Here is a 24,736-nt window from a genome sequence, read left to right on the forward strand (position 1 = left end):
AAACCATGGTGTGGGCATTGAGCTTGGTAGCCCTTGAATCTCTCCCAGGCTTCACTGAATCCTTCCAAGTTCTTCTTTTGAAAGCTGGAAATCTCATTTCTCAGCTTAGCAGTTCTTGAAGTAGAGAAGAACTTCTCCAAAAATGCTTTCTTGCAGTCGTCCTAGGTGGTGATAGAGTCACTGGGTAGATACTTCTCCCAATGATGTGCCTTATCCCCCAAAGAGAAAGGTAATAGCTTGAGCTTTAAGGCATCCTCGGACACACCATTGGTTTTTGACAACCCACAGTAGCTGTCGAACCTGTCCAAGTAATCAAATGGGTCCTCTAGAGCCAACCATGATACTTGTTGTTCTCGATCACGTTGAGGAGTCCTGATTTGATCTCAAAGTTGTTAGCTGCCATAGCCGGTGCTCGGATTCCCAGTCTATGACCATGAATGTTGGGGCGGTCATAAGTGCCAATGGGTCGAGCTGCTCGCTGTGGGTGTTGTGGAACGTTGTTGGCTCCATTGGCGTTCGCATCATCTTGTGGTTGGTCTCCCATATCAATATCCAATCTCTGCAAGTGAGCCTATTGCTCTTCTTCTCTTCTCTTTCTAGCACACTCTTTCTCTAAAGCTCTGATGTCTGCAACTCTGGGAACTAGGTTTGATGGACCCCTGCTCCTCAAGTTCATACACCTGAAAGTAAAAGGGAGGTGAAGAAGGAGAATCAGTAACAAGAGAAAAAAAAATGACTTAGTCTCAAGCAAGTGACTAAATCTCAATGTTCAAATCTACTCAAAATTTGGCAACGGTGCCAATTTTATGTTAAGAGTTTTCAAGGTTCCTAAGACAAATGATGTAGTATAAAAGATTGTCGAACCAATTCTAAGGGATTTCAAAGCACTGAGAATGCAAGTACTCACTCAATCTAAGTGCAACCGGTGATTTAAAAGATTTTTAAACTAATGATTAATGCTAATGCAGTTGCAGAATAATAAAAGCGATAAATGAAGTAACTTTCTTGACTAAGGGAAAAGAGAACTCATGGGCATAGGGATTAGACCTTGGGTGATCAAGTTTCGAACTAAGGATGGCAAACGATCAATCAAACTATCAACCTTAAGTTTAGACACAGTTCTAAACAAGCTCTATGTCTAGATGAATGTTCATTTACTAACACATTTCAAACATCAAATGTCTTTGGTTGAATAATATGAAAGCAATCATTACTAACAAGTCTAATGGCTATCTTAGCACCTCTAACAACAAATGTATTTGGCAAAGTATGCTAAAAGCTTAGAAGAGTTGTCTCAGGCATTTCATCAAACACCTTTTGGGTGGAAAATGCCTAAAGATCAACTTTTGTGAGACCAACTCAGAAGATGCATTATGAATACTCTATTAGCAAGGACTAAGAATGATCTACACTAAAACATCTTAGCTCTAACCTAATCACCCTTAATCTCTCTAACCCATGAATTCAAAAGGTGATTGCTCACTAATCTCCATGATTCCTCTTAAACCCATATTGGATTTCAGATTATTCATGTAGAGAAATACAGAGAATCGATATGAAAACAACAGGATTGCAATAACAAAAATGATCAATTGAATCAAAGAGATGAACTTTCCAAGAGGTTTTTGGTGGTTTTCTTAAGATAAAAGATAATCAGCCTCCAATGGCTTACAAAAGGTACTTAAACATAGGTTTAGAAAGTGTAAAAACGTGCATAACAAATGACCAAAAGACCCTTGATTAATCATAAGTTCGACCAAATAATTGAAGCGCAATGACCTCGGCACGTCGCTCTGGGAGGTCGCTCCCGGCTCGTTTTCGACACAAACCCGAGCGACCTCTGGGTGTCGCTGTGGTGAGGTCGCTCTGGAGCTGGAGCGACTTCGCCTTGTCGCTCTAGGAGGTCGCTCCGAAACGAAAATGGCGAGCGACCTCGTGTTGTCGCTCTGGTAAGGTCGCTCTGAGAGGTAGGGCACAGCGAGTTCATGGCATCGCTCCGGTAGGGTCGCTCCCATGCACTGCTCGTCCAATGATCACCTTTATCACCTCTTTTGAGCTCCAAACGCACCCAAATGTCTCCAAGAACTCCATGTGGTACTCCAATACCTAATAAAGACTCATGCATGCAAAATGCAACCTAAACATGGCTAAATCATAGTCTATATGATCAAAATGCACATGGGTGAATGGATAACACAATAGAAATATGCAAGATATCACTCAGCTCCAAGACTTCCTTCTCCTCCTCTGTCTTTAATAAATTCCGAGCCACCCAGTATCCTGACTTAACCGTGTATTGGCCATTCCTTGTGTAGTTCCAGCAGAATGTATCACGACGATGAGTTGAGCTTATGGCCAAACTCCTTATAAGTGGTATGTCATCAAGGTTGACATAATTCTCCAAAAGGCTAACATCCCATTCCTTCGTTCCCTGATTAATGAGGTCGCTAACTCTCATATTAGGATGTATTATTGGCGCTACATGGACAGCTGGTCTCGCAGGGGTCATTGGAATCCACGGATCTTCCCACACCTTTACTTCATAACCTGAATGTATCTTTTGTTTGATACCCAGTAATAACAACTTTCTCGCAGCAGAAATGCTAGTCCACACATACGATGGGCTACTAGCAGAGTTCACTCTAAGTGGTGAACTTAATCTATAGTATCTTCCTTTCAGAACTCGGGAAACCAAAGAATTAGGAAATTGAACAAGCCTCCATAGTTGTTTTACCAATAGTGCCAAGTTGAACTCATGGATCATACGGAAACCAATGCCACCTTCCTCTCTTGGTAAACATATTTTTTCCCATTTCGCCCAGTGTATTCCACTTTTTGGTGGATTCGAACTCCACCAGAATTGAGCAATGGCACTTGCTATGTTTTTACAAATCTCCAAAGGGAGCAGGAAAATAGACATTACGTAAGTCGGAAGAGCTAGCAGAATGGATTTAATCAACACTCTTTTTCCTCCTTTTGAGAGTCATCTACATGTCCATCCATTCACTCTATGCATCTATACTACTCCCTCCGTTCCTTAATAATAGACTTTCTAGAAAAAACGTTTGTTTCAGAAAGATGTATTTTTTGTGTTTTCTATGAAAAAATTGTAAACTTCAAGAAAATTAATTATCTTTATTGAATTACTATTGGTTAAAAGTTATTGAAAATTGAAAATTACAGAAAACGATACATTTATTATGGTAGTTTAATGTGTTTTCTTAATATGTGTGAAAATACTAAAAAGTCTATCTTTTAGGAACAGAGAGAGTATTATTTAAGAAGTAAATTTGCTTACTTGTCATATTCTCCATGATTTTAGGATAAGTCATAGTATTTGAGAAGTAAATTTGCTTATTTATCATCTTCTCCATGATTTTAGAATAAGCCATTAGTTTAACTAATATAATTATTGAAAATAATTTATTGACTTATCATCTTCTCTACGATTTTAGGATAAGTAATTAGTTTAATTATATTATTATTTTTATTTTTATTTTAATTTATATATACTTATCATGATATTTATGATATTTAGTTAATAATAAATATTTTATATAAATAATATATGTTAACTATTGATATTAACAGTATCTACTGATAATTTATAATTATGTTTATCTTATATTTAGTTTATGATTTTAGTGATTAATATTATATTATGAATACTATAACTGGTTTTGATAATTATCATTATGTTGTGAGTAGCTAAGTTCTTAATTATTATACGCCTTAAAATCTCATTTTGTAACATCTTTGATGATTGAGCGCTTAGAAACAATCATTGCCATATTAAATTTGTGAGTTTGTTTTGTTGAAGCTAAAGAGTCCAACGTTTTTTATTGTGTACCATTACATGAAAACATAAAAATTGTACATGCACAGTTTTCTCGTGGGTTTAGGAAACCATGCAGCAAATCAGGTTATTTATCTTCTTCACAGGATTTTTTATAAGTATTACTTTTGGTTTTGGAATTTCACTATTGTAAGATTCAGTTAATTGGATGTTAGATTCAATATTTTTTTGAAAGTGAGTTTCTTAATAGTATAGATCGAGATTCGGAGGTATGCCAACTTGAACACTCCACTTTTTAATATATATTTTTAAAATATATATAGAAATTATTTATTAGATTTTAGAATTTATTATAAATTAATATAATATAAATTGGCTAAAAGCATAAAATATATTTTAAAATAAAAGATAAATCATATATAATCTGTGTTATTATCCGAAAATATGTTCCAATCATAAAAGTTTAAAAACTTAATAAACAAGAAAATGCATAATTAAATATTAATTAAATAAAAATAAATGTTGTATAATAGAAAAGGAATTATTCAATGATTTGAAAATTTTACTTATAAGATTTATTTATTATCTACAATTATAGTATATAAAATATTTATAACATGCGAAAAGTTTCCAAAAATGTTAATGCAAGAAAAGACAGATACTTTGTTCGTTTTAAATTTTTTGAAAGCATAAAGAATAACTTATTGATGATGGTTAAATGATTATGCCCGCATGTGTGGACAAAACACCTAGTTTCCAGTGTTTACAATTTTCACATATAAAATACATAGATCAGTAGATATCTAGTTGTGCGCTATGAAACATTTACTTTAGTTAGAAAGTAGGCTAATTTGTATAATAAATAATTTTTGTGATTATCAGTTTTTAATAAAGTTAAAACAATAGTAATTTAACAGATTCAAATAATTTTTAGAAACTTTTAAAGATAATTATTATTAAATAATAAAAATGATCCAAAACATTTATTTTTGTGAAAATGATGTAGTATAACCGCTGGATTAAGAGATTTTTAAAATATGGTAAAACATGTTAAACGATGCAAATCCCGTCTGCATCTCTCTTCTATCTTGGTTAACATTCCTGCATTTCTTCTTTGGTTTTTCATATATTATTTGATTGTTCACCAAGCTTGTATTCAGTGTCGTCACTCAATTGAATTCGTCTAGCTAGCTAGTACATGCAATATCTCAACGATGGTGAATGTCTACATCGATATAAGTATTATTATTTTTTGTTCACCACCGATATAAGTATATAACATTAAAAAATAGTACCAAACTAGAGTATATCGCTATTATATTGTCGACCATTAACCATTTTCCGGTTTAGGCGGATAATTAATATATATATATATATATATTGTCGACACAACTTGTCGTTCCTAAGCCTGGGCATAAAATCTATAATCCGAACTCGAACCAAAAAATCCGAACCATACCCGGTCCAAAATGTAAAAAATATCCGAATGGATCTTGTGAGGTGGTATAAAACATATCCGAACCCGAAGTGTTATTAATTGAACCCGAACGGGTAATCCGAAAAATCGAAAAAACCAAAACATCCGAAAAGATATCCGAAGAAACCGTTCCGAATGTCCAAACTAATATACAATATAATTATATGAAACATGAATATATACTTCAAATATTCAATTTCATATTTATTTTGATATGGTATCTAACAATAAGTATTTAAAATTTAAATAACTACTTTAAATACTTAATTATATATTCATAAGTATATATTTCTTATGTTTTGCTTTTAAATTTTAGATTTTATTTCGGGTATATTCGAACCGATCCGATATAACCTGAATCCGAATGATATATGGTTATTTTATGGGTTCTATGATGTGATACAAAACCGACATGAATCCGATATGTGTTATATCCGAACCCGATCCGTACTTGTAAATTTACTAGAATGGGACCTATGAAGTATTATAAAAAAGAACCGAAATCTTAAAAATCTGACCCGAACGCGCCTAGTCGTTCCCAATAACATGTGCTCCCTTGAATATAATCATTTTTATTTTCGATTATTTTCCATAGACCCAAACAGCAACAGCATGGAGAACCGAGAAAGTATGGCCAATAATTTTCTCCCCTTATTAATGCATCGCCAGATCAGATTTGGAGAGGATGAGATTAGTGAGCCGTGAAACATGGGACTAAATTTTACTAACATTTGTTTTGTGTCGGATCAGACTAAATACGGAATGTGCCCAATAATGAACTATCCTAGTTCCTAAACAAGTCTAGATCCAAGGTAATATTTCACACCAGAGTTGTTGTTAGCCGGTAGGCTTTATGCTGGTAAGCTTTATGTGTGATATCAAACAAATGTGTGACTGGTAACCATCGAGGAACATTAGGAATGAATAGGAAAATAATGAATAGAAATAAAATTTTGGGAATGATGAAGAATGAGAGTTCCTTATCAAAATTAACAAGGAACACATTTGCATTATAATTCTCTACAAAAAAAAGGAATGAAAAGGAATGAAGAGGAAAAAAATATTCCTCATGAATGGTAACATTTTTGAGGAACGTTAAGGAACGTAGTGTTCCTTTTCATTCCCTTGGTTACCATTTAAACCCGTATCACATTGTAAATTAAACAAAGGAAAGTCTAATATATAAAGAGATTTTTAGCTCTAATTAGTATTAAATGTTTTGGAAAGAAAACCAAAAGTAAAACCGTGCAGGATTGTCTAAGGTCCAAAGTGAACAATATCGTACTAATCAAACAATATAGAGTTGAACATGAATTTAAATAAATCTCAACATTGGTATCAGAGCACTAGGTTGACGAAGATCTGCAAGAAGACCTTACTACCCTTCGAGTAGGAAGCGGACCCTTCAAGTAAGAAAAAAGGAGGTTCGGCGGAAATAAGTCAAGATCATGGAACCTGTGATGACATTCTCAAAAGACCGAAATGTTGTGGGAGACGCATTCTCAAAGAAAAGAAACACACGAGATGACTGTGGTCTTTAGTTTGAGGAGGAGAAAGTGTGATATCAAACAAAGTCCCATATTAAAAATTAGACAAAGGAAAGTCAAATATAAAAATAGATGTCCAACTCTAATTAGTACGAGACATTTTTGGAAAGAAAACCAAAAATAAAACCATGCGAACTTGCCTGAAACCCAAAGTAAAAGATATGGTACTAATCAAACAATTGGACCTAGACCTAATAAATCCCGACACTTTCCACTCCCATTCTTCTTCTTCATCTTCTTGTTGAGTTTGTGTTGAATCTAGTGTTAGTTTTTGCCTGTCATTGTTTAAGACATTCACTACAAGAAAACAGCGGTATTCTGACGGACATTCCGACGGAAAATGAAATCCTCGGAATATACCGAGGAATTTCCGAGGAAATTCCGAGGAAACACAAAATTGGGGTTCCTCGGAATTTCCTCAGAATATACCGACGGAATTCCGAGGAAACCTCAGTCCGTCGGAATATTCCGAGGAAATTCCGAGGAACAATGTGTTCCTCGGAAAAAACCGATGAATTCCGAGGAAATATTATAGCCGTTGGAGAGCTGTTGGGGGATTTTACAAAATTCCGAGGAAATTCCGACGAACTAGCCTTTTCCGTCGGAATTCCGTCGGAATTTCCTCGGTATGTCGGCAGGATTTAAACTATATAAACAAGCACTCCTCTTCCTCTTCATTCACTCCATATCTTCATCCTCCCTCTTACTCTATTTACACACGAATTTGATTCATAAAAAATATGTCTTCTTCAAATTATTTCCGTTCTTGGATCGATCGACCTCATTTGGATCCGAACACGAGATTGCTTACGGAAGAATACCAACGAGGTATAACCGAATTCATGGGGTTAGTTCACCGACAACCGGAAGCAAAAACAGGTATGTTAAGATGTCCTTGCTCTAATTGTAAAAATAGAAAGGTTATTAAAGAGTGGGATGTTTGGACTCATCTATATTTGAGTGGGTTTACACGAAGTTACAAAATTTGGTATCATCATGGGGAAACTGATTATGAACATGGTAGTACTAGCGAACCTCAGCCAGCGGTTAGATTAGAAGAACCAATTAGAACGGATGTAGATTATGGTGTAGGTACTGAGCAGATGGTAAATGATCATTTTAGAGGGGAAGATTTACCCAATGCAGAAGCTAGGAGATTTTATGATATGTTGGATGCTGGAAAGCAACCATTGTACGAAGGTTGCAGAGATGGTCATTCAGCTTTATCATCTGCTACAAGATTGATGGGCATTAAAACAGATTATAATTTGGCTGAAGACTGTGTGGATGCGATTGCTGATTTTGTAAAAGGTATTCTACCCGAGGATAATGTAGCTCCTGGTTCATACTACGAGGTTCAGAAACTCGTAGCTGGTCTTGGTTTATCGTATCAGGTAATAGATGTATGCAGCGACAACTGCATGATTTATTGGAGGGCGGATGAACAGCGGGTTACATGCAAATTTTGTGGAAAGCCTCGTTATAAAGATACGAGTGGAAGAGTTCCAGTGCCATATAAAAGGATGTGGTATTTACCTTTGACGGAAAGGTTGCAGAGGTTGTATCTGTCTGAACGCACAGCGCAACCAATGAGATGGCATGCGGAGCACTCAACAGATGGTGAGATCAGACATCCTTCAGATGCAAAAGCGTGGAAGCATTTCCAATCAAAGTATCCCGACTTTGCGTATGAGAGAAGAAATGTCTACCTTGGATTATGTACTGATGGTTTCAGTCCGTTTGGCAAGAGTGGAAGACAGTATTCTCTATGGCCCGTCATTCTTACACCATACAACCTCCCCCCAAACTTGTGCTTGCGACGAGAGTTTTTGTTTCTCTCGATTCTCGTTCCCGGACCAGAGCATCCTAAGAGATCACTTGATGTGTTTCTTCAGCCACTAATATATGAGTTGCAACAACTATGGGCTCAAGGTGCTGAAACATACGATGTTTCGTGTAAAGAAAACTTTCAAATGCGGGCAGTACTAATGTGGACAATAAGTGATTTTCCAGCATATGGTATGTTGTCTGGATGGACAACGCATGGAAGGCTATCATGTCCATATTGTCAAGATAACACTGATGCTTTCCAACTAAAACACGGAAGGAAAACGTGTTGGTTTGACTGTCACAGGAGATTCCTACCACCTGATCATCCATATCGTAGGAGTAGGAATTTGTTTACGAAGAACAAGAGGGTGTTTGACAGTCCACCTCCGGAAATTTGTGGGAAAGATTTGAAGATACAACTAAGAGATTTTGGTGCAGAAAGGACGCCAGAAGTCGGTGGACATGAGCGTTTTCCGGTAGATGCTGTTGGAGAACTACATAACTGGCACAAAAAAAGTATTTTCTGGGATCTGCCATACTGGGAGGATCATCTGCTAAGGCATAATTTAGATGTCATGCATATTGAGAAGAACTTTTTTGACAATCTCATGAACACGATCCTTAATGTTCAAGGTAAAACAAAGGATAATTTGAAGTCAAGACTGGATTTAGTCGATATATGTGCTCGTTCAGAACTTCATGTTGATGAGAATGGTAGGGCTCCTTTTCCCATATACCGACTTGATGCAGCGGGAAAAGATGCGTTCTTTGATTGGATTTCAAACGATGTGGAATTTCCAGACGGTTACGCATCAAATTTGCGTAACTGTATCGACAGAAAGGAAGGAAAGTTTACTGGCTTGAAAAGCCACGATTGCCATGTAATGATGCAGCGCCTCCTTCCGTTCGCCTTCAAGGAACTATTACCACGAAATGTTCATGAAGCAATTGCAGGGATAAGTGGTTTCTTCCGCGATTTATGCACGAGATCAGTGACTCTTGAAGGTATTGAAAATTTGAAGACTAACATAGCCGTGATTCAGTGCAACCTTGAGAAGATATTTCCTCCCTCATTTTTTGATGTTATGGAGCATCTTGTTATTCACCTGGCAAGAGAATTGGAACTTGGTGGTCCTGTGCAGTATAGATGGATGTATCTGTATGAGCGGTATATGTTCCATTTGAAGAAGATGGTGAAAAATTTAAGTAGGGTGGAAGGTTCTATAGTCGCACAGATGATCAATGAAGAAACTTCAAACTTTGCCGAGTACTACTTTCCAGCAGAAGTTCAGACCAAAAACAGAAGACCTGCTCGGCATGATGATAGAGGCGAACGGGCAACATATCATGTTACGGTTCCAGACATTTTCACAGACGTTGGACGACTTAGCGGAAAACCAAAGGACCGTCGACTTACTGAGCAGGAGCGCAGTCATTTGCAAACATATTTGCTCACCAACTGCGAAGACGTTCTTCAATATGAGAGGTAAATAAATGAGCTTACAAATTTTTATTTTAACAAGTTGAAATTTAAATCTTAATTAATTACATTATTGTCATCATATACAGGATTTTCATGGCAGAAAAGCGGTTCGAGTATAGATACGCCACAGAGGACGAACTAGAAGAAATGAAGCAGAGAGAATTTACTGGATGGATGTTTACTTATGTGAGTGCTTTAAACAAATTAAAATATATTTTATCACATATTTATACTAATTCACATTTATTGATATAATATATATATATGTGCTATTAATAGGTGTCTGCTGGTTTGGCCAGAGGTGAAACATTTGACGATTGGATACGTGAGATGGTCGTTGGACCAAACTTTGTTGTGAAGTCATATCCGAGATTTTGTACTCGAGGATATGCATTCACAACTCAGAAGAGGAGACGTTCGAGTACGACTTATGATGCTGGCGTTTGTTCTGCATCAGGAGATGATGTATACTACGGACACATACATGAGATTTTGGAAATCAAGTATTTGGGCATGGTTGGATTGCGCTGTACTGTTTTCTATTGTGATTGGCACGACAACACCCCAGATCGAGGTGTGAGAACAGATGCATTTGGTGTTACATCAGTAAATTCGAGGCGAAAGCTGCAATATTATGATCCTTTCATTCTTGCTTCTCAGGCCGATCAGGTAATTAAATGTTAATTATTCAGAATGATTCATCATCATGTGTATTAATTTATAATTTTTCTAAATGTTACAGGTTTGTTATATCAAGTACCCCCGGGTAAGGAACAGAGATGATCCATGGGTTACTGTTACAAGACTCAACCCGAGAGGCCGAGTTCAGGGAAGTTCTGAGCTGGAAGACCCACTACAACCAAGCACATCCGGCAACTTAAGTGCAGCAGAAGATTTAGCTGGAGTTGGCCTTGTAGTCGATTTAACCGACTTTGGAGAGGAAGCCGTCGTTCACGTAGAGGATGAACCAGTGATTGGAGAGTTTCACCAAGATCCAGATTCAGATTCATCTGGTGATGATGACTCGGAAACAGACTACCATTGAACTTATTTTTTTTTTTTAAAGAAATACCGAGGAAATTCCGAGGAACACTTGATATAACCTCTTTCCTCGGATAATAGTTATTTGGTTTATCTAGCAAGGCAAAGCTGAATACGAATTAAAACTACTCAGAACACAACCAAATAAAACGAAGAAACCATGTAAAAGAAATACGAACTCATAATTAAGAAACCAAAAAAAAACTCAGTTCAAAATTAACAGAAAATAAGACCATAAAACGTTAGAATAGAAAAGAAAATAAAATAGATGGTGATAGCTCCTACTCCTCGTCTCCTGCTCCAGATGTTCCTGCATCGTTGGGTCTCTTGGACCTCTTTCTTACCCTGTGTGTACCACTCGAACCCGAACCAGAGGTGGATGGAGAGTTGTCCCGATGAACTACATCATCCTTTTGGCAACGACACGGCCTGATACGTGAAATGGCAGCCCAGATCTTGTGTAGCATGTCGTTGTTTGTCTTTATGCTCTGATCTCTCCAATGTTGTTGCTGGCGCGAAGTGGCGTTCGGTGGAAGCTCTTGCAGCTTGTACTGGCTGGAGTCTGATGGGAGTAGCTGATGGGGTTGTGAATCATCTGGAATGGCTTGTGCAGCCTCATCTTCTCCTTCTTCATCAACCACGCCCTTGCCTTTGGTCTGATATTTTGGCGTGAAGAAGGATGGCTTGTCTACTAGTGCGGTAGCAGGGGGTAGGAACTCAACTGCAGCCTCTGAAAGTAGAGAAGTGAGACCGATCTGAGGTAGGTGGCAGTAGAGTGTTTTCTTCGCTCGGTCCTGGAATACGTAGACGTAAGGACCATCCCGATGGATCCTCGAGTGGGGACCAGCTATGAACTCCTTACTTACTAGAGAAATGACATCCAGGTAGTTCCAAGCAATGTTGTTCGATCTGTCCAGTGCTACCTCCTGGTTCTTGCAGTCTACACCCACATGTCTAAGGATCCGAGTAATCACTGCACCAAATCCACATGCATTGCTCTTTTTTTGGTTACTTTCCCCTTGTATCCTGCTAAGTTTGCGGCCAGCACCGCTCCCATGTTGAAGGCAGTAGCAGGTGGGAATGTAGAGTTTCCAAATGCCGGTAGCAAATGCCTCACACCTTGGTACAGGAGGCACAACTCCCATTGCGTGACTGATGCGGCTGTGGTTGTCCCGTATAGCAATGAGCCAATGAGGCGTGTGGCATATCTCAGTACTGGGCTCCGGATAAGTGACTCCTTTGCCTGAGAAGATCTATAAACCCCTGTGCCAATCGTTTCCCAGAAGTTCAACAGCTCTGAAGTCCAATAAAGACCAGATGTCCTCTCCCCTGCACTCAATCCAAATAGTCCGCAGAGGTCTGTGAAAGTTACCTCATAGTATACTTTCTGCACTACGAATGCCAGAAAACCTTCCTGATGCCTATCATCGGGACGGGTGACGTATGCGGATGCTATGAACTGGCGTACCAACTCCGGATAAGTGGGTTCGTTGAGGTTGCATAGTTGGCCTAGACCCATGTTCTGGAACAGTCCTTCAATGTCTGCTTGGATTCCCAATATTGTCATCGTCTCAGGACATGCTAGTTGTGTAGCCGGAACGGCTACCTTCTTCATGTTGTTGTAGTGGGTGGTATCAGACTTATCCCACTTCTTTGGCCTTTGCTTCTCCAGATGAGACGAACCCTCTTCTTGTGGGTTCTTCTTTGCTGACATTTTTGTGCGCTTCATTCTCTACAAAATAGAATCATTGCTCTCAACATGGTTATAATCAATTAAGAACTCAAAGCAACATGAAAATGAAAAGCGAAATCGAGTTGTGATAAAAAAAAACCAAATTCAAAAAAATTGTCAATCCGTAAATCATCTCAAATCCTGTTACAAACTCGTTGATCACAGACAATTGTGTTCTATTCCATGTTTAAACATCTGTTTCATGCATATTTGATCAAGGAATCAACACGGAAATAAGAAATACACAAAACCCAAAAAATTGCTCAAGAACACGATTTCAGAATGTGGAGATTCGCGGAGTATACCTGTCTTAGGGTGAAAACGAGTGTAGGAATCAGGTAGAGCTCGAAAAATCAAGGGGAATAGAGCCCAAAATTGTTCAAATCGGATGATTATAGAGAGAGAAAAAGGGGGGGGGCGAATTATAGGGGAAATCGGAGGGGATGAGAGTTCTGAGGTTTAGATCCAAAAAGGTCGGGTTTTGCCTTATAATTCTGTTCGCACACCCATCGATCGATGCGTTTTTCCACATAAACGCATCGATCGATGCGTTTATAAAAAAACATACAAGATTTTCCGAGGATATTCCGAGGAAGGCTTCAGATTTTGTTCCATCGATCGATTGTTCAATCCAATCGATCGATCACATTCTTACGGCTTTCGTCCATCTGGTGATCGATCGATGCGTTTTTCTAAACAAACGCATCGATCGATGCGTTTATAAAAAAACATACAAGATTTTCCGAGGATATTCCGAGGAAGGCTTCAGATTTTGTTCCATCGATCGATTGTTCAATCCAATCGATCGATCACATTCTTACGGCTTTCGTCCATCTGGTGATCGATCGATGCGTTTTTCTAAACAAACGCATCGATCGATGCGTTTATAAAAACATACAAGATTTTCCGAGGATATTCCGAGGAAGGCTTCAGATTTGTTCCATCGATCGATTGTTCAATCCAATCGATCGATCACATTCTTACGGCTTTCGTCCATCTGGTGATCGATCGATGCGTTTTTCTAAACAAACGCATCGATCGATGCGTTTATAAAAAACATACAAGATTTTCCGAGGATATTCCGAGGAAGGCTTCAGATTTGTTCCATCGATCGATTGTTCAATCCAATCGATCGATCACATTCTTACGGCTTTCGTCCATCTGGTGATCGATCGATGGGTTTTTCTAAACAAACGCATCGATCGATGTGTTTATAAAAAAACATACAAGATTGAAACCCCAAACACTAGTTCCTCGGAATTTCCTCGGAATATTCCGACGGAATTGCGAGGAAGACAAGGGTTTCCTCGGAATAGTCTGAGGAAATTCCGAGGAAATAGGGGTTGTAAACCGAAAAAAACGTTTTGCGGTTTGAATAACACCTACATAACCCTTATTAAGTGTCTTACGTTACTTATGAAGTCTAAAATTTGTTCCTTACCCCTTAATTAACACTTTTCCGATTGTATGAACGAAATCCCACAACATAAGAGAAACACTTATACGTTTTAATGAATGGTATAGGGAATACTTTCAATTAGTTTTGAAATTTGTTATTTCATGGTTTATGCTAATCTATACAAAGAATCCTCAATGGTATACATTACAATTGTATAACAAATGAAAAACCCCAAAAAAATTGATGTTTTGAAACCCCAAACACTGTTCCTCGGTATTTCCTCGGAATATTCCGAGGAAATTCCGACGGATACTTTACTATCCGTCGGAATTTCCTCGGCATATATTTTCATTTTACCGGGCAAATATTTCGCGAAAATTGAAATTTAAATTCCGACGGAATTCCGACGGAAAATGTCCGTCGGACCCTAGGTTTTATAACCACGAGCCACTTCTTCTTCCCCATTTCTCTCTTCTTCCTCTGCGCGATTCCTCTCTTTTTTTCCGGCGATTTCCCCCTGAAATCCGACGATATCTCCGGCGATCTCCCCCTTTTCTTACACAAATCATGTAAGGACCCTATCCCACTCTCTTAGATTCTATTTGTTAGGTTTTTGTGGAGTTTTGATAGATTTTTGTTAAGGTGATTGGTTAGGATTGTGATTTTTGGTTGTATAATAGGTTTAGAATTGTGATTTAGTTGAATAATTTGTTTTGTTGAATTGATTTAAAAATTTTTATTATTTTTTTATTTTTTTGTATTTAGAAAATCGATTTTAGTATATAAAATCGATTTTTGTATTTTACAAAACGATTTTTCTATATAAATTCGATTTTTTGGATTTTACAAAAAATTTTTGTATATAAATTCGATTTTTTGGATTTTACAAAACATTTTTTAATATCTATACAACTTTTTTTTTGATTAAAAACTATTATTTGGGATTTAAAAATATTTTTAATATATATATATATTATTAAAACTATTTTTTGTAATTATTGAACTATTTTTTATTTATTAAAACTATTTTTTTTATTAGAACTATTTTTATATATTTATTAAATATTTTTAATATCTATAAATATTTTTTTGTGATTAAATTATTTGAGACTTTAAAAAAAAAAAATAATTTATATATTTCTGTATTTATTAAATATATTTTTTTAATTTACAGGTCTCATGATGATCAGATCCGGCCTCGACAGCGTCGTGGTCGTGGTGGTACGGGGAGCCAGTCTCGGGATTCCACCCATTTTCAGGATTCCCCTTCGCCCCACAGCTCCTACCATACATCTCCCTCTGCTGCACCCGCTCCTGCTCCTCTCGCTCCCGCTGCTGCACCCGCTCCTCCTCCTCCGGGTCCTCCAGGAGTGATGAGTGTTGCGGATTTGGTTCAACAGCCCGGTCGTGACCATCTTCCGTATCTCACTCCGTATCCACATGGACATGGTCAAACATGGTAATTAAACATTTTTTTTTCTTTAAATTTTGATTCATTATTAACCGTTTGTTCTTTTTATTAGGTTCAACCGATCCGGGAACGGGATCAGCGCATGGATCAACCGTATGATGTACTCGGCCCTCGACAAGGGACATCCGACTTTCACTCACTTCCCTACCGAAAGCAGGTTCTGTGGTTTCGTCAGTTTGCGGTAAGTATTCTAATTTTTAACTTATATTTTTAATCTTTAATATTAATTTTTTACTAATTGTGTTTTTTTTTCAGCAAGAGTTCAACTGGAATTCCGATGAGACGCTCTTTATCTATCACCACTTCGTCCATAAAGTTATGGACAACTATGGGAAGCAGATCCACGAGTGGAAGAAAAAGTGGGAAATCAATAAGGTTCGATTTAATTTATTAAACAATTTTTTAATTTATTAAACTATTTTTAAATTTAATAAAACTTTTTTTTTTATATTAAAAGGTACCAAAGTCGATGAACGACACGGTCTGGAAGGAGTTGTGTGCGCATTGGGATAAGGAAGAGACGAAAGAAACTTCTTCCACCAACTCCACCAACCGCAGGAGCGACCGTAAAGGGAAGGGCATCTACAAGCATAACTTGGGTGCTCAATCTATTGCCACTCTGGGAGATCGCATGGTAAGTTCAAATGTTTTTTCTTCAATTATTTGAGTTTCAGAATTTTAATTTATTGTGCATTTCTTCTAATTTCTAATGTTTCTTTAATTTATGTTTTTTTTCAAGGCGGAAGAAAATGATGGCGAGCCGGTTGATGATCTCGCCCTAATGAGGAGGGCGTATACCAACAAGAAGACCGGCCAGATTGATGACGGTCTTGTGAGGGACGTGGTCGACCTGGTCCAAACTCAGGTGGTAGACGAAGTGTCTCAGCTTCAAACCGAGGATGACGCTTCGACGGCTTCGACCAACTTGTCTCGGTGTCGAATCAACGAAATCGTTGAATCCGTAAGTTCTTTTTTTTTTAAAGTTCAATTCATTTATTTTTTGGTTTAAATTTGTAAATTTGGCTATTTTCTATTCAGTCGGTTCCAAAGAAAAGGGACGTTTGGTCGGTTTGGGTCGTCGCACCCGGTCGGTTCCCCCTTCTTCTGCACCACCGCCCTTTGTTGATCCAGAAGTACTTACGGCTCAGTTGAAGGACAAAGATGATCGTATATCTTTGTTGGAGACCCAGATGGCGGCTCAACAGGCGGGCTATGAGGCACAGAGGAGGCTGAACCAGCAAATGATGGAGATGATGCAGAGGATGTACCCGAACGAGGTGTTCCCGGACGTGCCAGACCCGTAGATTATTTTTTTTTTCCCAAAAACTCGGAATGTTTTATTTTTATTTGTGAAACTTTGAATATTAATTAATATGATTTTAATTTAATTTTAATTTCATATTTTCGAATTTAAATTTCAGAAATTTTATTTTTTAAAAAAATTAATATTTTTTACATTCCGAGGAAATTAATTATATTTTTCACTTGATCGATCGATGCGTTTTTGTTCAAAAACGCATCGATCGATGCGTTTTTTAAAAAACGTTCGGGCTATACCGAGGGACAGGTTCCTCGGAATATACCGAGGGAGATATTCCTCGGAATATACCGAGGCAGATGTTCCTCGGAATATACCGAGGGACATGTTCCTCGGAATATTCCGAGGAAAGGTGTCCCTCGGTATATTCCGAACGTGTTTTTATAAACGGATCGATCGATGGGTATATGTCCAAAAACACATCGATCGATGTATATCCCGACGAAGTACTCCTTCGGTATATTCCGAGGAGATTTCCGACAAACTGGTGCTCCTCGGAATTTCCTCGGAAATGTGTTTCCTCGGAATTCCGTCGGATATTCCGAGGAAAGAAGAAATTCCGAGGAATTATTTCCGACGACTTGTTTCGTCGGTATGTCGTCGGAATAACGTTATTCCGACGAAATTCCGACGATTTTTTCCCTCAGTATCCATGTTGTTTTCTTGTAGTGATTGTCAATTATCTCTAACCAAGCCAAATCAAGCTCTTGAGATTCGTCGCTTGACTTTCTTGATCTGACGACTGACCTATGGAGTGATTAGTATCCCCATGAACATTATAGATTCTTGAAAAGTTAGCTTTCAAGAATATATTGATGAATCTCTTAAGATTATAATAATGTATAAAACAAAAGAAAGAGGCGAGGGGTAGAAAAATGATGGAGAGAAAGTGAAAAGAGGTTTTTGTACGAGAGACCCAAATAAATATCTAAGAGATTCTTGACATTTTCTCTTTTACTGATTGTTTTTTCACTCATTTTATAATTTAATTATAAATAAATTATATTAATATAAAAACTTTTTTAGTGTGTTCAAAAAAAAAAAACTCTTCTTAGATGCTATAAGGATGATTAAGCTAATGTGTTTTTTTTTTTTGAGACGTTGACTTTCGACCGTAAGCAGTTTGAAACCTATTATGTCTTTTTTTCTGCAGGCAAAACTTTTTCTCAGAGATGGTATATTTTCTGGACTGTCACGAGGGTTACTGAAATCATCTTTTACTACGCATTACATCCTTTACCTAAGTATCCTCAACGAAATCATAACTACAAAGTATGGAGTAAAGGAAGGGAACGGCAACAAGAGGACTCTCTTGGTGCTGCCTGTAATGACATTGACAGATTAATTGCTGGAATATCTTCGGTTATTGAGGTAAAACCTAAGAAGGATGATGGCAAAGAGAAGAGTGGTGCTGTTGTTAAGGAAGCTTCTTGGATAGATTTGTATTTGCCAGAAGAAGCTAGAGGTTATGCTAAACTTGCTCGATTGGATAAACCCATTAGAACTTGGTTGTTTGCTTGGTCTTATATGTGGTAAGTTTATTAGATACTGTAGATTAGAATACATTTCACTTTTGAGATTCAATTCAATCAGGAGAAAAAGAAAACTGTGTGTCGTATTAACTGAAGGGGAGACTTCGAAAATTTGAATTATTTTTTGTGTGTTTATTACAAGTTTGTATAGAAACCTCTTCTAGAAATATTTATTTTATTTTAACAATTAACAACTGAATTAACATAAAAAATAGGTTTAAGACGTTATATAAAATAGAGCCTAATCCTATAAAATAATAAATTATAAATTAAATAATATGAATAAAAGAACCATATATGATCCATTTTAATTGTGGATCTTGTTCCAGAATTAAGTAAACAGTTCAAAATTCTGAATTTCCACCAGTTTTGTATTAGGTCTATTGCGTTGGCTGCTGATCCTGGAAGCCTTCCAAGTTGGAAATGATGGCTTTATTATTAGCATATGATGGCTTTATTACGGTCGGGGATTTGAGTTGGTTGTGCCGCCATCGTTACGTTTGTAACTTATGAAAAGAAGAAACACAGGAAGAAGAAACGTAGAGTTTGAGAAGTGAGAGAGGGAAGAGATGTTTAGAACCAGAGGAGAGAGAGAGTTAGAAACAGAGGAAGAAGATGATGAACAGTAAAGAGAGCAGAAATAATAACGAGAGGTTTAGGAGGCGGCTATTAGAGCACAAGCTCTGATACCATGTTTGATTAGATTTAATCCAAACCATGATTGGTCTCATTATATTGATATCATCCCTTACTTATTAATCAAAAAGCATTTTCTAATACTTTTATCATCCCTTACTTATTAATCAAGAAGCATTTTGAATAACTAACCTTACTTTAGTTGATTAATAACAATTTTGCCACTATTGATGACGTGGCGAGCTTACAGCCCTCCTCAGCCAACTAAGCTAATAACCCTTTAATTACTAGGATATTTACATAGAAAAATCTGAGAGGGGAGGTTGCTCTGCTCTGGATGCACCGGTCAGAACGGGGAAAGCTATCTTTTTCTTTGGGCTAGGAACCCAGGAGAATGTTCAAAGCGATAAGAGAACAGGTCTTTTCAGAGAAGCTCTTGCCGGCTACATCCGCCCGCTACGCGCAACGGGCTCCCCGCTCCTAGTCATTAAATAGTGCTTTTCTCATTTCGCCCCAGAAGAAAGGCTGTTCCGAAGGTTCAGTTGCAGCCCTTGTCATGGTGAGTTTGGTACTTCCATAACAAGGGGAAGCTCTCATTAATTAGTTGATGAGGGGAAATGGAGTGGTGAGGCGGGCCCCTTCATTAATGATTAGGCAGCTAGAACAACAAACAGAAGTAGCAGAAAGATCTATTCAAAAAGGCATATAGGAATGATTGAAGGTAGGCGTTCCTCGGAAGGTTGGGGAAGAGGTAGTCGGCCCGGAATGCCTCGGTAGTCTTTCTAATGCCTTCTTCCTTCATTCATTTTCTTTTAGTTGCGGTAGCTTCCGCGCCAGCAAGATACAGACAAGAGAGGGGCCAAAGTAAGACAGTGAAAGAGTGTAACTGCCGTTTTCACGCCCCCTTGATCCATCGTACTGAAGCGATCTGAGATGAGAGGGGCGGAGGGGGGGAGGGTCTGTGAACATCATCCGACATGCCTTTTCCCTGTAGCTACCTCTAGCATCACTAGACCGAAGCTGTAAACATTTCTGTGATGGAACACCATAATAAACATATTAAGGAGCAAGATCTCCCATTTTCATTGGTCCCTATTATACATTTTTTTCTTCATGTAAACAATTTAATACGGCTCATTTAAAATTACAATAACATTTAATGCATATTACATTTGCCGTAAAACTACAAGTTAGAATATAGTACTTGCATCAATTAGGATAATGGTTGCATAAATTTCGGCATTATTATTAATGCATATTCCTTACGTCAATATTGCATATGTCATTTTATAAGTAATTTTGTTAACCAATTGACATAGTTAAAGACCAAGTCCTGGTCCATAGATTTTTCTAGCCCAACATTTTGATACAAAACATGAGAATTTTACATTTATCCATAAACCTATAATATTCTTAATTTAATATAACATGTAACTAATTAATTTATAATGTTATATAAAATTATGAACCAAAAAAATAAAATAAAATTGATTATTTTCCTAACATTTTCACCAATTATAGTGAATACCATTTCATAATTTGTATTCAAACTATGAACGCAAACGGTAAGAAGTGACTACATAAAAGTTTATATAGAATAAAAGCACCATTGTAAACAGAGAAGAACACTAAGCCATTTATTTTGTCCACCTCAAGAGTTTAGAACATACTATATATCTCTTTGGCGTTATCGACTTTAGTATATGAAGAACATTAAACCAATTCTAAGATCATTTGAACTGTTTAGTTCTCTATTAGTGAATACCATTTCACAATTTGTCGGAATAAGGTCAATATTACAAAATACATGAGTGTATTCTCTATTTATGTTTTAACCGTTCGGGTATCCATTCAAGTTTGGTTCATATCTATTCGGGTTTCAAATTTTCGAGATTAAAATTTCAGTCACATTTGGGTATTTGTAAATTTTGGTTCGGTTTGGTTCGACTTTTTTCGGGTTCAGTGCGGGTTCGGATAACCCGTTTAACTTATTTTTAAATTTAAAATTTATATATACTTTAAAATTTCGAAAAATAGAAGTAAAAATAATATATTACATATAAATTTGGACAATGTATGCTGAAATACCTAAATTTAACATATAAATTGGCTTAGCTTGAATATTTGGATAGATAATCGATTAGATATTTCAAGTAATTTTAGTGTTTCGAGTATTGTTTGCTTATTTAGCTATTTAATTTTGACTATTTGTATATACTTTCAAATATTTTGGACAACCTCAAAATATCTTATATATTTAGATATTTTTATATATTAAATATAAAATAATTAATTAATTTAAGTATAGAAATCTATTTCAGATACATTCGGACACCGAAATTCTTTCGTTTGGATCGGTTTCAGTTTTCTAAATAAGAAAATTTTAAATCCGTTCGGATATTTAACCAATTTCAGATCGGATTCGATACTATATTTTAGATCAGATTTGGTTTTAGAATTTTGGATTCTTTTTTTTTACCTAGCCCTGTACAAACTAATGCATAATCCAACTTTATACAAACTATCCCCAAAAAAATGTAAATCACATTATATTATTGTCAGTAAAATCTCACCCCACGCAAAGCGTGGGTCTCTACCTTGTTATATAGTATACTTTGTACAAAGGAGCAGTTAGAGGCACATAACTATACTACCTTAAATGAATATAAGAATACATACTTTCCTATGCTAATATTTATTCGGTTGCAAAGCACTAGTACTTAGAGGTGCTGCTTGTACTATAAATGATCTGTTTGATCGGGACATTGATAGAAAGGTTAGTTTGTTTTGCGGTATAATGATATGTCAAATTTATATCCCTTTAGTATGCTCGTTTAAAAACAATATGGCGATGGCGGGAAAAGTGTTTCTGCTTTCACATCTGGAAGTGCTATGATACTGTGTGTCATCAATCGATCAAGCAATTCTAGTAACTTTGGTAATAGTTTTTCTGCACGTGCTGATTACTTTGTCCAGAAGATAAAAATACTTTAGATATTAGATGCAAATGAAGGTAGAATATGTGTTTTCTTATATGGTGCCTGAGAGATTGCTTTCTGATCAGGTTGAACGTACAAGACTAAGACCTCTAGCGAGTGGTCTTTTGACACCATTTCAAGGGATTCGGTTTCTTGGGCTACAGTTGCTTTTATTGTTAGGGATTCTTCTCCAACTTAACAACTACAGGTTTGTTTGGTTCATATGCAAGTGTTTGTTTAAATTCACAAACACAAATCACTCACCAGTAACCAAACCACATGTAATCAAGTTCTGTAAGGGATAATGTCATGCCTTGGCTAAATTAGTTTTGTGCTTAATGAACTCTAGCCTTATATTCTGCAGCCGTGTATTAGGAGCCTTATCTTTGTTACTAAACTTCTCCTACCCACTTATGACGAGGTTTACACATTGGGTAAAAATGCTTTTCAATGTTTAATACTATGTTTTTTTTTTCCCGTATGGTAAAATTCATTAAAAGTGAAATACTCGTTTTGATACACAAGCTGGCGGCATAACAAGAAAGCCCCAGAAGTAAAAGCCCATATGAAGGCGGCATCTAAAACCCACGCAGGGTGACTTACTGACAACTAAAACCGCAAATAAACTCATATGACTAGTAACAACACACGAGCATTAAACAAAACAATTCAACAGACTTTAGAATCAAGCACAAGCCAATGATCGGGGAAATATAGTTGCTGCCTATAGTCCGCCACACGATAACATCCACTTCTTATAACTACACCATGACTTACCGCGGCTGCTTACGCCCGCCAAACGATAACGTCCAAGAACCTAAACCTTCATAACCCAACAAGAGGGACCGCCATTCGATCAACACAACCTTTGGATACAGATGCGACGCACTCATATACGTCCGCTTAATCCTAGATAGAATCCCAACCAAAACCCCACAAAGACGAAGCCTTGCCAACTAAAATTCTCGGGATATACTCCCAGATGAAAAACCACACCACACGGCAAGCAATCACTGCACCCATGAACTCTAAAATAAAGTCTGCTAAATCAAGTGTTAAACTCCACACATAGCAATAACCAAACCTTGAACTGAGCGACCAAAAAGGAGATACGACCACCACATACGCTAATTCCGTTTCCAAACCATACCACTCTAGACAAACCAAACACAACAAACGACCATACCGACACACCATAAACCAAACTGAACACACAAGACACTACAATCTAGAGCACGGGACACAAACATGAGAGCTTCAGAACCGTCAGACTTAATGGCTTCGCCGGCGCCAGACTCAACCCACACGCCCTAAGCCACCGCAAAGACCATTACTCTACCCGATTCAAGCGAATCTCCAACCCGGGTCAAGCCGCAAAGGATCTGAAACTCCAAATCTGCAGAGACCTCCACACAAATCAACCACACAGACTGTCTCCACCTTCCCTACCGCTGCTTCTCGACGAGATTTCGCAGTGACACAACCTTTTGGAGTCATCACCCTAAACAGATCCAGATTCAGCTAATCACCAACCCTAACACACAGATCTACAAAAAAGAAAAGGAAACTAAGAAAACTTGACCCGCGGTGGCGCTAACGGAACCACCACGCGCCGGTCACCGGTGTTTGAAGAGATGAAGCTGTAATACTATGCTTTCTTCTTTGTCTTTTTTTTCTGATAGTTTTCTGTTATTGTTATTTTAGCCTCAAGCATTTTTAGGTTTCACCATAAACTGGGGAGCACTATTAGGATGGGCTGCAGTTAAAGGAAGCTTAGAACCAGTCTGCTGGACCATTGTTTATGATACTATTTATGATACTATTTATGATACTATTGTCAACAGCTCTTAGATTTGGTGATTATACAAAGCTGAGGCTAACTGGATTTGGCACATCATCCGCACTCCATGAACTTTACAAGGAATCTTTTGTGATATTTAACTCCATCTCGTTCTAATGACTAAGGGTGGCAATATTTACGCATCACTGGGCGCTGCTTCAGGACAACTAGGATGGCAAATAGGGACCGAAGATTTCTCATCTCGTTTTGAATGCAGTAGAAAGTATGTTAACAACTTCGGCTTCCTTCTTTTGTCTTGGGATCTGGTTTTTGATTTTTCCACAGGTTTGTGTCCAACAAGTGGTTTGGTGCTATTATATCTAGTGGTGTTTTACTTGGAAGAACGTTTCAGTAGATATCTCTCTCTCTGGTAATGAATGCTGATGAAGATGTTCTTGGGGTAAGAGTAACCTATTCCTAATTTCCTGTATATGAAGAATGGAAGTAGACTCGAGAGACGTCGCTACCAAGTACAAAGTCTCCTTCAGGATTTGACAAGCTGAAGGCGAAACCATTGTCAGATTAGCTGAAACCTTGACTTATTCTCATTAGTTTCTGGTTCTGTTGTTGTCATGCCTTTTGTTTACAAGGAGGTTTGTTACTCTCCATTCAAAGCGTTAACTGACTAAAATTAAGATATCATAAAAGCAAACCGA

General features: G+C 37.3%; 1 non-coding gene and 1 pseudogene across 1 annotated transcript; both read left to right on the top strand.

Annotated features, from left to right (window-relative positions):
• Positions 1 to 107, top strand: LOC125584712. The gene has a single exon (XR_007321621.1). It is a non-coding gene; the product is annotated as a small nucleolar RNA R71 (small nucleolar RNA).
• A 354-nt stretch (positions 108 to 461) lies between these two features.
• LOC125583214 lies at positions 462 to 24,709 on the top strand (annotated as a pseudogene).
• The last annotated feature ends 27 nt before the right edge of the window (positions 24,710 to 24,736 follow it).

The sequence above is a fragment of the Brassica napus genome, chromosome C3, assembly GCF_020379485.1.
Source record: "Brassica napus cultivar Da-Ae chromosome C3, Da-Ae, whole genome shotgun sequence".
In the NCBI taxonomy this organism is placed as follows: Eukaryota; Viridiplantae; Streptophyta; class Magnoliopsida; order Brassicales; family Brassicaceae; genus Brassica; species Brassica napus.